A 13,480-nucleotide genomic window follows, 5' to 3' on the forward strand; every position below is an offset into this window, starting at 1 on the left:
GGAACAGGATTTCAGAATGAAGCAGGTAATCAGGAAATTCCCCGTCATGGGCACACATAACACTAAATTTCCCACTTCAATATAGTGGCACCCCACCCCATTTGCATGTATTCAGTACAAAACATTCCTCTCTCTTGATGGCCCTCAGAAACTGACAGATCATTTAGGTCCAGAAACTTTACATAAGTGTGTTCGTAAACAAAGATGTTAGAGAATCTTTTTTTTTCTTATGTTAGATGGATTATCTATGTGGAGAGACAAAAGGATCACCGCAAGTAGCCAGTTCTCATATATATTATGAAAAATGCATTGTGAGACTTAAGTACCAGTTTAAAATATTGGAAGAGCTATTTAAAATTTGCCATAAATCTTTTTACTTAAAAAAATATTGCAACAGTTTTATGGGTCATCTCAATAATAGTGGTATTAATTATATATGTGTGTATATATATATAATTATATATGTATATATATGTGTATATGTATATGTAATTATATATGTGTATATATATATATATATGCTATACTGGGTCTTTGTTGCTGCGTGTGTTTTTCTCTACTTGCAGACAACGGGAGCTACTGTCTAGCTATGGTGCCTCTCATTGTGGAAGCTTCTCTTGCTGCAGAACACAGACTCTAAGGCACGTGGGCTCAGTAGTTGCAGCTCCTGGGCCCTAGTGCTCAGGCTCAGTATTGTGGCACGTGGATTTAGTTGTTCTGCAGCATGTGGAATCTTGGGATCAATCAAACCTGGACCAGGGATAAAACATGAGTCTCCCACATTGGCAAGCAGATTCTTTACCTCTGAGTCACCAAGGAAGCCCAAGTATTTTTAAATGGTATATTGACCACTACCAACATAAATCAGATAACAATGCCTGGATAATATGGCCCCGAGTTCTCTTGCTGAATCGCAAATATCACAATGTCTGGCTGCCCACTCCCATGTCAGGCCTATTTTTCCCTGTACCTAGTCTTTCCTTGTAAGTCACATAATTTCCTAGATAGAACCACATTAGTCATTAACACCCATAAACCTAGGAAACTTTTTTTCAGATATAGAGCATTTCCTGGACCATCAGAACATTTGACTGAACTTGTATTTTCTACATATTCAGGGATTCATAGAGCCTTAGAAAACCTTAACAAATCACCTTAAATATTTTCTATTGATTGAAAGATAAATCAGTATACATAGAGAATAGTTTCCAAATTTTAATCCAGTGAGTTAATCTCCTAAAACGTTTTCAATGTATGAAGCCCCGTCAAAATCTGAGAAGTTGACATCATTATAAGTTTTATACATTTTTTTAAACTTTCAGGAAGCAATTCACAAGACTTTTCTTGGTGAACAATTATTCTCCATGACAGCATCATTCTTTGGAAAGCAGAAAAGGTTTTCAGGGAAACCTCATTAACATGAATTTTCAGATCCTGAACATACTCCTTGTGTTTCAGATGGAGTACACTGAGAAGGGAAAATATCACCCTTGGAACGGACTGTCACTAACCAAATTCATGGAAGGACATATAAATTAGATGCCATTTATGAATTTACATTGAGAAGTTCAACGGCCAACAAAAGTAAATACTCCTATCCAGTGAGCAGTATGCACCTGTGGATGTATGCATCCACACTGAAAGACATATTGCTATAATATTGCCTGGTGAGTATGGACACAAAGAGAGAATGATCTTTATGTTGGTATCATCAAGTAATGGCCATATGTAACGTTCTATAGATAGATTTTTGAGTTTTTAGGTCAGTCTTCTTTCTAGGCAAAATGTTAGATATACACTGAAGTTATGATTGCATTTCACTTTTTAAACCAGTTTCCCAGTTTTTGTTCAGATAGAGAATATGCCATGGATTAAATTTTGGTATGGGGACGGTGTTTGGTTTAGTTTGTTTTTTAGATACTTTTCAATCAAGTACATTCCTGCCATACTGCTATATTTCTTTTTGCTAATGGTGTCAGGTTCCTTCTGTGGCTGGCCTACCTTTTTCATTATACCAGTGATTCTTAATTTATTTTGTATTTATTTATTTCTATCTCAGATACACTTAAAATATACTAACATTTTAAGCCTTTCCCAGGAAAAAAAATAAAAATACAGTACACACATACAAAATTTTGCACAATCTTTAAAGTGTTTGACAGGAATCCTAAAATTAGTTCTTGTAATACAGATCTGTCAAACTTGGGCTATCTTATACTTCTTATTCTTTTTCAGTTCAGTTCAGTTCATTTCATTTCAGTCATGTCCGACTCTTTGCGACCCCAGGAATTGCAGCACTCCAGGCCTCCCTGTCCATCACCAACTCCCGGAGTTCACCCAAACTCACGTCCTTCGAGTCGGTGATGCCATCCAGCCATATCATCCTCTGTTGTCCCCTTCTCCTCCTGTCCCCAATCCCTCCCAGCATCAGAGTCTTTTCCAATGAGTCAACTCTTCGCATGAGATGGCCAAAGTATTGGAGTTTCAGCTTTAGCATCATTCCTTCCAAAGAACACCCAGAACTGACCTCCTTTAGAGTGGACTGGTTGGATCTCCTTGCAGTCCAAGGGACTCTCAAGAGTCTTCTCCAACACCACAGTTCAAAAGCATCAATTCTTCGGCACTCAGCTTTCTTCACAGTCCAACTCTCACATCCATACATGACCACTGGAAATTCAAGACTCAAAAAGACAAATACACATTTTGATTTTTACATATTTTACTAGACACAGTGCCTGGACAATGCCTAGAGGTCATCTGAAGGAAGAAATAGTCAGAGATGATATTCAACGTAAGCTGCAAAGATGCCTTTGCCCATTTTATGGATGATGGTGAGCAAGCAAGAGAGGATTTACCTGCAGTTCCCAGTGAAGGGAAAAGCTAGTCTTAATCCTCTTTACACTTTATTACAAGCAAGAGTTATGGGTCATGATGATTCACCTACCCTGGGAGTCTAAGGAGCTTTAGAGAACAGGTTTTATCCTATTCTCTATAAAAATAGAAAGCAAACAGACACAATTTCTAAACAGAGATCTTTTTATCACCAGTCAGCAGACGGTATATGTTCTCCTCTGCTGTTGTAGTAATTCAGCCTGTTTTCAGAGAGCACACAAAGGCCTTGGTGCCTCTTGTTTAAGAAAAATAAGCAATAACTACCATCCCATTTATTTCCCAGGAAATAGTGGTTTCAGGAACTCTCCAGGCATGCATAGGAGACTTCTCAGGGTTTTCCACAATGCAATGATTTTTCCTAATTTTATTCAGACAGTAGAAGTCTGAGGAATACCTTATTGCATTCCTTTTATTTCCTTTCATTTTTCTTTTATAATAAAGTAATGGTGATGTATGACTATATCACTTGATTTTTTTTAAGTGGAGCCTAATTTCCAATGGCTAAACTGAGAGCTTTTCAGATTTTTCTTATTGTTCAAAGAGTTAATAATAAAATATGTTTTTCTCTGCCCCCAAAAAAAGCTTTGGTGACAAGCATGTGGTATAGAGCAGTGAGACAGATTTGTAACATATTTGTAAATGCTTTTTAGAGGGCATCATGCTATGTTTCTCTGGCTCCATAATACGTATCACACTGCCTTATTTGTGGATTATCAATTTACACTTGAGTGTATTTGATATCTTGTATCTGTATTTCACCAAAGTCATCTATTTGGTCATTAAATCTGTAGCTACTCTTTATTCCAGGGGCCATAAAGCTTTATTCATTCTATTTTTTATTAAATTTGCTTCTCTTCCTTTTAATTTAGTAGGCATCCAATTTCTTTTAATTTTTCATACATCCAAGGATTGTTTTGTCTTTATTTTTATTTTTAATTTTTTAATTTAAATTTATTTATTTTAATTGGAGGCTAATTACTTTACAATATGTTTTGTCTTTGAAAAGTAGAAGATTCTATTCACTTTAATATTTGCTTGCCTATACTTCTATTAGATTAAACTATGTGAAATTGCCATATTTTGCTAAAATATGGTAAATATTGGTGAGTTAAAATAGCTAATCAATAATTTCTTATGTATATTTGGAAAAAATTGAAATATTTTGTAAGACAAATGTAGGCCAATTGCTTGACAGATAAGGGCTTCTTTATGTGTTGCTTTTATTGTTACTATCATAGCTATCATTATTACTAATTAAACCAATTCAGTGCTGTCTATAAAAAGAGTCTGATGTAATATTTCATGTCTTCTCAAGTATGTGTGTACAGTGCTTGAACAGCTATTTTAATATTTTTGAAGACTATTTTTAGATGTGGGCCATTTTTATTTTAATATTTATTTTCTAAGACTATTTTTAGATGTGAACCATTTTTAAAGTCTTTATTGAACTTGTTACAACTTTGTTCTGTTTAATGTTTTGTTTTGTTTTGGATTTTTTGGCCATAAGTCATGTGAGATTTTTGCTTGCCAACCAGGTATTGAACCTACATCCCCTGCTTGGAAGGTGTAGTCTTAACCACTGGACCACCAGGGAAGTTCCTGTATAGCCATTTTACACTGAGATCTTTGAGGATATGATTTAACTTTTGTTAGTCATATTAAGCTGTTTTTAAACTGCCAGGTTTGAGTATTTATCATCTTCAGGGAACTTGTTCGATTACATTTATATCCAGTCATGTTGACAAACTAATGTTATCCTCTTTATAATAATATATCCCTCAGGTGCATGTATTAATAAAGTACTTAAAAGTGAAAGTGACTCAGTCGTGTTCGACTCTTTGCGACCCCATGGACTATAGAATCCATGGAATTTTCCAGGCAAGAATACTGGAGTTGGGTAGTCTTTCCCTTCTCCAGGGGATCTTCCCAACCCAGGGATCAAACCCAGGTCTCCCACATTGCAGGCAGACTCTTTACCAGCTGAACCCCAAGGGAAGCCCAAGAATACTGGAGTGCCTTCTCCAATGAATCTTCCTGACTCAGGAATCGAACTGGAATCTCCTGCATTGCAGGCAGATTCTTTACTAACTGAGCTATCAGGGAAACCCTAATAAGTTCTTAAGGAAATAAATTCAAAGGAAATGATCTATATATCTTAGGCATTCTAAAATATCATACAGTAAACATATTAAATATTCTAATTTATCATTATTTCTATTTAAATTTGCATGGATCAAATCTACAAGCAAAATTTTCTTCAAATCCTTTTCAGTGACCCCTATATTCTTAAATGGTCTTTATGTCATTATAATTTTTTTAATCAGTCTCAAAGAACACAGAGGAGACATAAAATAAATGATTTTCTCCCTGAACTTATGATTATTTCCCTCATGCTGATCAGTTTCAGAACTTAGACTCATGACAAGTATTTATGTTGAGTTGATTTAGGCAAAAATTTCATTCAAAAGATAAAGTTATTTAAGGGCCAAACTAAAGGATTTGCTAAATAAGCTGTGGACTTAATTTTTATTTGAAACATCAACAATTGCTTCTGTTAATGAAGTATTGTCATAGAAAATGGGTAGCTTTGGAAACACACTTGTCATTGCCATAATTAATCCTCACTTGGAACAAGCACAACATTCATCACATTTTGATGGTGCTCTACACACTGTGTCAGAACAGAAGGAAGGCATGATTGACAAAATGTTTATGTGACAGATACACTCACCATATAAATACACATCTGATGAACTCGAAAATTAGCCTGCTGGCTGGAAGGGTGGTGCATATTTTAAAAGAGCAACTCTGCAGAAAGGCTATTTTCCACTGCTCATTTCAGCTACAAAGAGAATAATAACATAAAGCTCATACACCAAAACAAAATGATTTACTTTATTCAGCCATTTCAAACAACTGATGGCAGAAAATAGCAGGAAACTTAAGACCAGACCACTTAAATTCCAATAACATGTAAGGAGTGAATTTTTTTTCTTCCATTGGGAAAGAAAGCCAGATATTTTTGTCTAGTGCTGATATCTATTGACACATTTTATTTTGTGTGTGTGTGTGTGTGTGTGTGTGTGTGTATGCACTCTCAGTCATGTCTAACTCTTTGCAACCCCATGGGCTGTAGCCTGCCAGTCTCCTCTGTCCTTGGAATTTTCCAGGCAAGAATACTGGAGTTGCCATTTCCTTCTCCAGGGGATCTTCCCGACAAGTTTTACTAAATCTTAGATATTGCTTTTTTGTCAATACTGAGCTGTATTTTCAGTTCACCTGGTCCTCAGTTTCCAGTCCTTAATTCTGTCTCTTTTCCCTGCTTCTCCATTATGCTTCCCAAAATATATTCCACTCCCTCCTACTTCGTTATGTAATGCTCAGTTACCCAGCTCCTTAGGCTTCTTTATCAGATGGCTATGGCTTTGGTCACCTGATACAAAGAGTCGACTCATTGGAACAGACCTTGATTCTGGGAAAGACTGAGGGCAGGAGGAGAAGGGGGCCACAGAGGATAAGGTGGTTGGGTGGCATCACTGACTCAATGTACATAAGTTTGAACAAACTCTGAGAGATAGTGAAGGACAGGGAAGCCTGGCACGCTGCAGTCCATGGGGTCACAAAGAACTGGACAGGACTTAGAGACTGAACAACAACATTGCTATGTAAAAAACAATCTCAGAAATTAAATGGCTTAATATAATGACCACTTACTGTAGCCCATGAATCTGCAGGTTGACTGAGTGGTTGTGCTGACCTGGGTCATGCTTGTTTGCTACTATGTGGGTTTATTTAGATATGAGCAGCTCAGCTGTGGCCTAGATCCTCAAAGATATGTTCATTCATATGTCTGGTGCACTGTTGGTTGTTGGTTGGGGCAACAAGGATACTGGACCACCTGTCTCTCACCATTCAGTCTGAGCTTTCCTCACAGCAGCTGGGCAGGGATCAAGCACAAGCTTTCAAGATCTCCTGAAGCTTAAGCCTAGAACCCTAGAACTGATGCAGTTCAATTCTGCCACATTCTTTGGGCCAAAGCAAGTCACAAGGCTATCCTAGACCCAAGAATAGGGAACTTGATTTTACCTCTTGATGGGAGAAGCTTCAATGTCACACAGAACAAAGCACATTATATAAGAAGTGAAGAATTAGAAACCCTTTTGCAATCACCTAATCACATCTTTGGAAGGAATGATGCTAAAGCTGAAACTCCAGTACTTTGGCCACCTCATGGGAAAAGTTGACTCATTGGAAAAGACTCTGGTGCTGGGAGGGATTGGGGGCAGGAGGAAAAGGGGATGACAGAGGATGAGATGGCTAGATGGCATCACTGACTCGATGGACGTGAGTTTGAGTGAACTCCGGGAGTTGGTGATGGACGGGGAGGCCTGGCGTCCTGCGATTCTTGGGGTCGCAAAGGGTCGGACACAACTGAGCGACTGAACTGAACTGAACTGAATCACATCTCTCTATCATATTTTAAATATGGCTTCCCTGGTGGCTTAGATGCTAAAGAATCTGCCTGAGATGCAGGAGACCCGGGTTTGATCCCTGGGTTAGGAAGGTCCCCGGGAGAAGGGAATGGCAACCCACTCTGGTATTCTTGCCTGGGAAATCCCAAGGACAGAGGAGCCTGGCAAGCTACAGTCCATGAGATCGCAAACAGTCTGACACGGCTGAGCAACTAACATACACACACACACACACACACACACACACAATATCACATCTCTCTATCATTATTTTAAAGTTTACTCTACAACCTTTTTTTCTATGTCCACATTCTTAAAAAACCAAATGGACTTTGTTGACTAACTTACAAAAGACAGAGAATTGAGCCTAGAAACCAAATCAAGGAACAAAGCCAAAAGGCAGGAGATAGGTTGGCATACCATCAGTTTATTAAATACGCACCTATATTTTAAAAAGCAAAATAAAGCCCTGTCCATGCTATTATCTTTGAAGTAAATTCATACCATACTGTTGATTGTTTGAAATGTGATTTTCGATCTTGGGAAATTTTTCAAAACATAGTATATAGATATATTTTAATGGAGGCAATTTTTATTTGGTAAAACTCTCCCACTTTTTTAAAGATTCATTGGCTCTTTGATAAAGGAGGTATAAGTTAGATGGGGAAATATACACAGATTTTTTGACATCAGGTAGACAATTCAAATTTTGCTTCTTCAGCTCACTACCTTGTGATTTGAGCCAAACTGCTTGGCCACTCTAACTTGACATGTGATACAGTGAGTATATATATTGGGAAATGATCAAATTTCCCTTTCCTAATGTATTTGTTTCCCCTGTAACAGAAATAAGAGGAGGACAGGAAAGGACCTATGGAGATTCAGTCAGAATTCTCCAATCTAATAGAGATTCTTAGGTCCACTTTTAAGCTATTTGAGAAAAAAAATCAATAAAAACAAAAACATTTAGTTAACATTCTTCATTAAGATTATCAGCTCAACAAGTTGCATAAAATAATAAAACTTCTCCAAACATATTTTCATGCATGAACTCTCGCCTTTTCTCAAATTCAACTCTCTCCTTTTTAATCTATTATGAAAAAGAAGATGTCCAAAGAAATATGTTATTTCAATCAAACCTGTCAGTTAAATGAATATCTTGTATCTTTGCTTTCATTAGGGTCTATATCTGTTAGCCACAAACCCCTCAATTCCTTGATAAGCATGACAAAAATGTACTGACAACTCATGAAGCAAAAACAAGCAAGCAAACAATGATTTAATGTTTCTGTAAGATTTTTTTGCTACAAGAGAGAAGGAAGTCAATCTTAAGGCCACTTAAAAGAAAGTTTGCTTACATCTTCAATACCCAAAAGAAATAAGCAAATCATTGTTTTATCAAGTTGGAAGGCATTGTTTACTGTTTCATAGAAATCTCAACTATCCATATGCTTAGAGTCAGTTAATGTTGTACAGTTCATGGGTATTTTGAGATAGTCTATTGTGTAATATTCTTTCATTTATTTCAAATATAGATAATTCACTTATTTGTACACTACTTTTTTGCCAAGTTCAGTGATATACTGTGATGCTTTTCCCCTGTGGGCAGAGAAAAATGCATTCCTGAAGAAATTAAGGCTGGAAGCTCTAGTTTTCAGGGTGGTGGTCCCCAGGAAGAAAACTGCCTAGGAAGGATCAACAGTCTTTAATTCTATCAGGAGTATAATCTTGTAATGAAGCCTAACATTTTCATTTTTGTTAATAAAAAAAGAACTAGCATGAGATGTGCAGAAACCATTTCCACCGGCAGCTAACACAGCCACGCTGAGTCATCACAGACTGAGCATAATAAAAAATGATTTAATTATGTTGAGAAGAGGGAGGGGATGGACTGAACCAAGCAAAGCAAGCAAGGCACCCAGCTCCCAGCTGCACATTATGGAGAAGTGATAACGCTTCAAGTGTAGCGCTAAGGTGCTCCTTTTTGACTTCGCCATCCTCAGGTGTCTTGTCTGGTAAGAATGAGTCTTACTGAAAAGCATCTCTCCCTTTCTGCGAGTCTTATCTATTCCTTCACCTATGAAATCTCTGGAACAGACCATTAACTGGACCAACTGGAAAAGCATAAATGGCGTGCTCATTCCTTGGACCTCTCCTTAATAGTCCAGGACATTTGTTCTTATAATCTAAAGTATTTTCCACTTAAGAGCTCCAGGGACATTTACCAAATGCACATGGAATCAACCTGTTTTACCTTAAGATCACATTCCTGTCAAATTGTTAAGAATAAAATAGCACTGCTGCTGCTGCTGCTAAGTCGCTTCAGTCGTGTCCGACTCTGTGCGACCCCACAGACGGCAGCCCACCAGGCTCCCCCGTCCCTGGGATTCTCTAGGCAAGAATACTGGAGTGGTTTGTCATTTCCTTCTCCAATGCATGAAAGTGAAAAGTCAAAGTGAAGTCGCTCAGTCGTGTCTGACTCTTTGCAACCCCATGGACTGTCGCCTACCAGGCTCCTCTGTCCATGGGATTTTCCAAGCAAGAATACTGAAGTAGGCTGCCATTTCCTTCTCCAGAGGATCTTCCCAACCCAGGGATTGAACCTGGGTCTCCCACATTGCAGGCAGACGCTTTACTGTCTGAGCCACCAGGGAAGCCCTTAACACATAATGGCAATTATCTAATTGTTATATAGAACTTCCCTGGTAGCTCAGCTGGTAAAGAATCCACCTGCAATTCAGGAGACCCCAATTGATTTCTGGGTCAGGAAGCTTCCCTGGAGAAGAGATAGGCTACCAACTCCAATATTTTTGGGCTTCCTTGGTGGCTCAGATGGTAAAGAATCTTCCTGCAGTGTGGGAGACCCAGGTTCGATCCCTGGGTTGGGAAGATTTCCTGGAGGAGGGCATAGCAACCCACTCCAGTATTGTCTGGAGAATCCCCATAGACAGAGGAACCTGGCGGCCTACAGTCCATGGGGTCACAAAGAGTTGACATGACTGAGCAACTAAGCACTCACACACATAGTAACTTGCATACTAACTGTTATGCAATCTGCTGTATATATAACTGTTTTGATATGTTATAGATAACATAAATCTGTATATAGACAGGACTTCCCAGGTGGCTCAGTGGTAAAGAATCCACTGCCAAGGCAGGAGACGCAAGAGACATGAGTTTGATCCCTGGGTCAGCGAGATCCCCTGGAGGAGGAAACGGCAACCCACTCCAGTATTCTTGCCTGGAAAACTCCATGGACAGAGGAGCCTGGCAGGCTGCCGTCAATGGGGGCTCAAGGAGTTGGACAAGACTGAGCAATTGAGCACACAGCACATGTATATAAACATAGTAGCAAATAGGTTGCACTTCAAATGGAAGGACAGCACAGCAGAGACTGGATTAGAGTCAGGAACTTTACTGCCAGTCCAGTGACCACGGTGAATAGTTCGCTTCAGTTTATAATGCTTTCTGAGTGATCTTTCTGTGCTATAGATTTCTCATTTATAAAACTAAAGGACTGACTGAGATAATCAACAAAGCTTCTCTCAGCTGAAAAGTTCTATGATCTAAGATCATTTACTAGAAATCTATAAGTTGTCTAAAGTTATGGCCAATATAACCCAAAGCTAAGTCTATATTTTTAAGTAGTTAATAAGCATAAATTAAAGATACAGGCAGAAATACGTGGCCAATATTCCATTCCAAGAACCCTGAAGCAATTTGTCTTATAAAAAGAAATTACATCTTTGCAAAAACATACTTCAAAGATATTCCATTTAGAGTTCAAACTTTTTCTCATCCTTTTAACATACCAGAATCAGAGAAGGTATATGAAAATTGATCAGTTTTCTTTCCTTTCTTCCCTAGTTTATACACTGATTTTTTTCTTACTTGCCAATGTCCCACGTGAACATACGCATTATTACCTTACCCTTGGACTGTCACAGAATTAATGAACTGTTGCAATAGCCAATCATAATTTGTGTTTATAGTTTAGTGTCTTGTCAGGTTTATAATTATTTTTGGTGCAAATCTGCTAGTCCAGTAAGTGCCTTCATTATTCTTGGAGCTGAAGAAGCTGTTGGTTATGCAGAGCTTGTCTTGTCCCTGTACCTTCCTTCTTGGCCACCACTTGTAGTAAATATCCTTTTTGCTCCATTTTAATGGAGCTGCCTGCAGAAGGTCATTTATTAGGTAATCACTTGCTTGTGAAAAATCCTAATTACTCCATGTTTGTCAAAGAGAGGAAAATAGCACGCATTTGAACATTGAATAAGGAGTAAACCAGCATGCAGATGAGTTAATCAGAGTGTTTTTTTTTAATTGGCAGTTAAATTTGTACATGCACCTATACCTTGAGGGTTAAAAAGAAAAGATACATTATCAGCTATAGTAAAGATAAAAAAGGACAGAGTTTATGGTGTTATCAGTTTGGAGTTAAAGCAAAAGAAAAATAATTTATGAATGCTAGAGGGATATATTTCTCCTATGGAAGCTTAGTGCCCCCTGCTGATCCTCAAAAAAAAATGTTTTACATTGAAAAGAGTCCATGTTATTTCTTTCTAGCTGGATAATTTTTCTATTATGCTATTTCTTCTTCAACCCCAGAAAACCTTTCCTATATAAGATTCCATATCAGCAGTATACATTTTAGGATCTGTGGTTTCTCATAGAAAAATACATGATGACTCAAGAATGCATATTTACATGTTTTAAAAGATAGAGAGCAAAGAGTTTGAAATGAAAACCTGATATTCTAACTAAACAAGGTGAACTTGTTAGTTAAAAAGTCTAGATATCACCACTTTGGAAACAAGACCCTTATGAAAATGAAAACACATACTATAGTTATCAGGGACCAAAACCGCAATTCTGTTTCTGAAATGGGTACTTGTTGAAACAGACTATTTATGTTCATCTTAGTTCATAGTCAGGCATATCAGACATTAAGATACAGTACATTGCCAGACACCACATTATTAATAATATTAATTTTGTTCACATTTTAGATTTCTCCAGTACATTATCTATGACAGAAGTATTACTATTCCTATCCAAGAGGCGAGGAAAATGAGACTCATAAAGCTAATGTAACTTACTGAAACATTGTACAACCATTTACTGGCAGAGAATCATCTTAGATTATTTTTAGAAAAAAATGGAGTCTAAATACATTTCCTACACCTATTTCCCACTCCACTCTAGATGATTTCAAAACAAATTACAGACCTCTATAAATTGTATTTACCTCAAAAGATAAGCTCTCTTTTAAAAAAATATTTTAAAATCAAGCAGAACCAAGATTTGTAACAATGCTGTCAACCTCCAAGCTCTCTCCGTGTATTAATCATGTCATATTTTCTGTATTCCAATTCGTTTTTAAGCCACACTGCATGGCAAGGCACATGGGATCTTAATTCCCTGACCAGAGATCTAACCCATCTCCTTGCCCTGAGAGTGAGTCTTAACCACTGGACAACCAGGAAAGTCCCCTGAAAATATATTTTCTGTATTCTAATGCTTTAATGGTGGATTACAGTCCACGGGGCTTCCCCTATGGCTCAGTGGTAAAGAATCTGCCTGCAATGAAGTAGTCTCAGGAAATGCAATTTCAATCCCTGGGTCCAGAAAATCCACTGGAGAAGGAAATGGCAACCCACTCCAGTATTATTGCCTGGGAAATTCCATGGACAGAGGAGTCTGGCGGGCTACATACAGTCCATGGGGTTGCAAAGTTGGACGTGAATTAGTAACTGAATAACAACAATGATTTAACATCTGAGGCCTTGCTGACCCTGGAGGGACTGCCCCTCCTAAGATCAGTGAATTCCTAGAGATGGTAAATAACGTGTCCCTGTGTGTACTTTCCAAATGCAAATCAGCCAATCCAGAGCCCATATTCCCAACCACCTCCTTTATGGGGCAAATACACTCTGGGCCACTATCCAACTGCCCATCACCCCAGGGCCTTGTACTAGACAGCTAGGGACAGCTCATATGCCCCAGAGTCCACTGAAATTATTTAAACTGGCCAATCCTAAACCTGCCCTACTCCATCCATTCTTTCTCATGGAAACCACAATAAAGGCTCTTTCCTACAGTTCCTCCTCTCCCTG

The sequence above is a fragment of the Oryx dammah genome, unplaced genomic scaffold (assembly GCF_014754425.2).
Source record: "Oryx dammah isolate SB20612 unplaced genomic scaffold, SCBI_Odam_1.1 HiC_scaffold_2, whole genome shotgun sequence".
NCBI classification, from domain to species: domain Eukaryota; kingdom Metazoa; phylum Chordata; class Mammalia; order Artiodactyla; family Bovidae; genus Oryx; species Oryx dammah.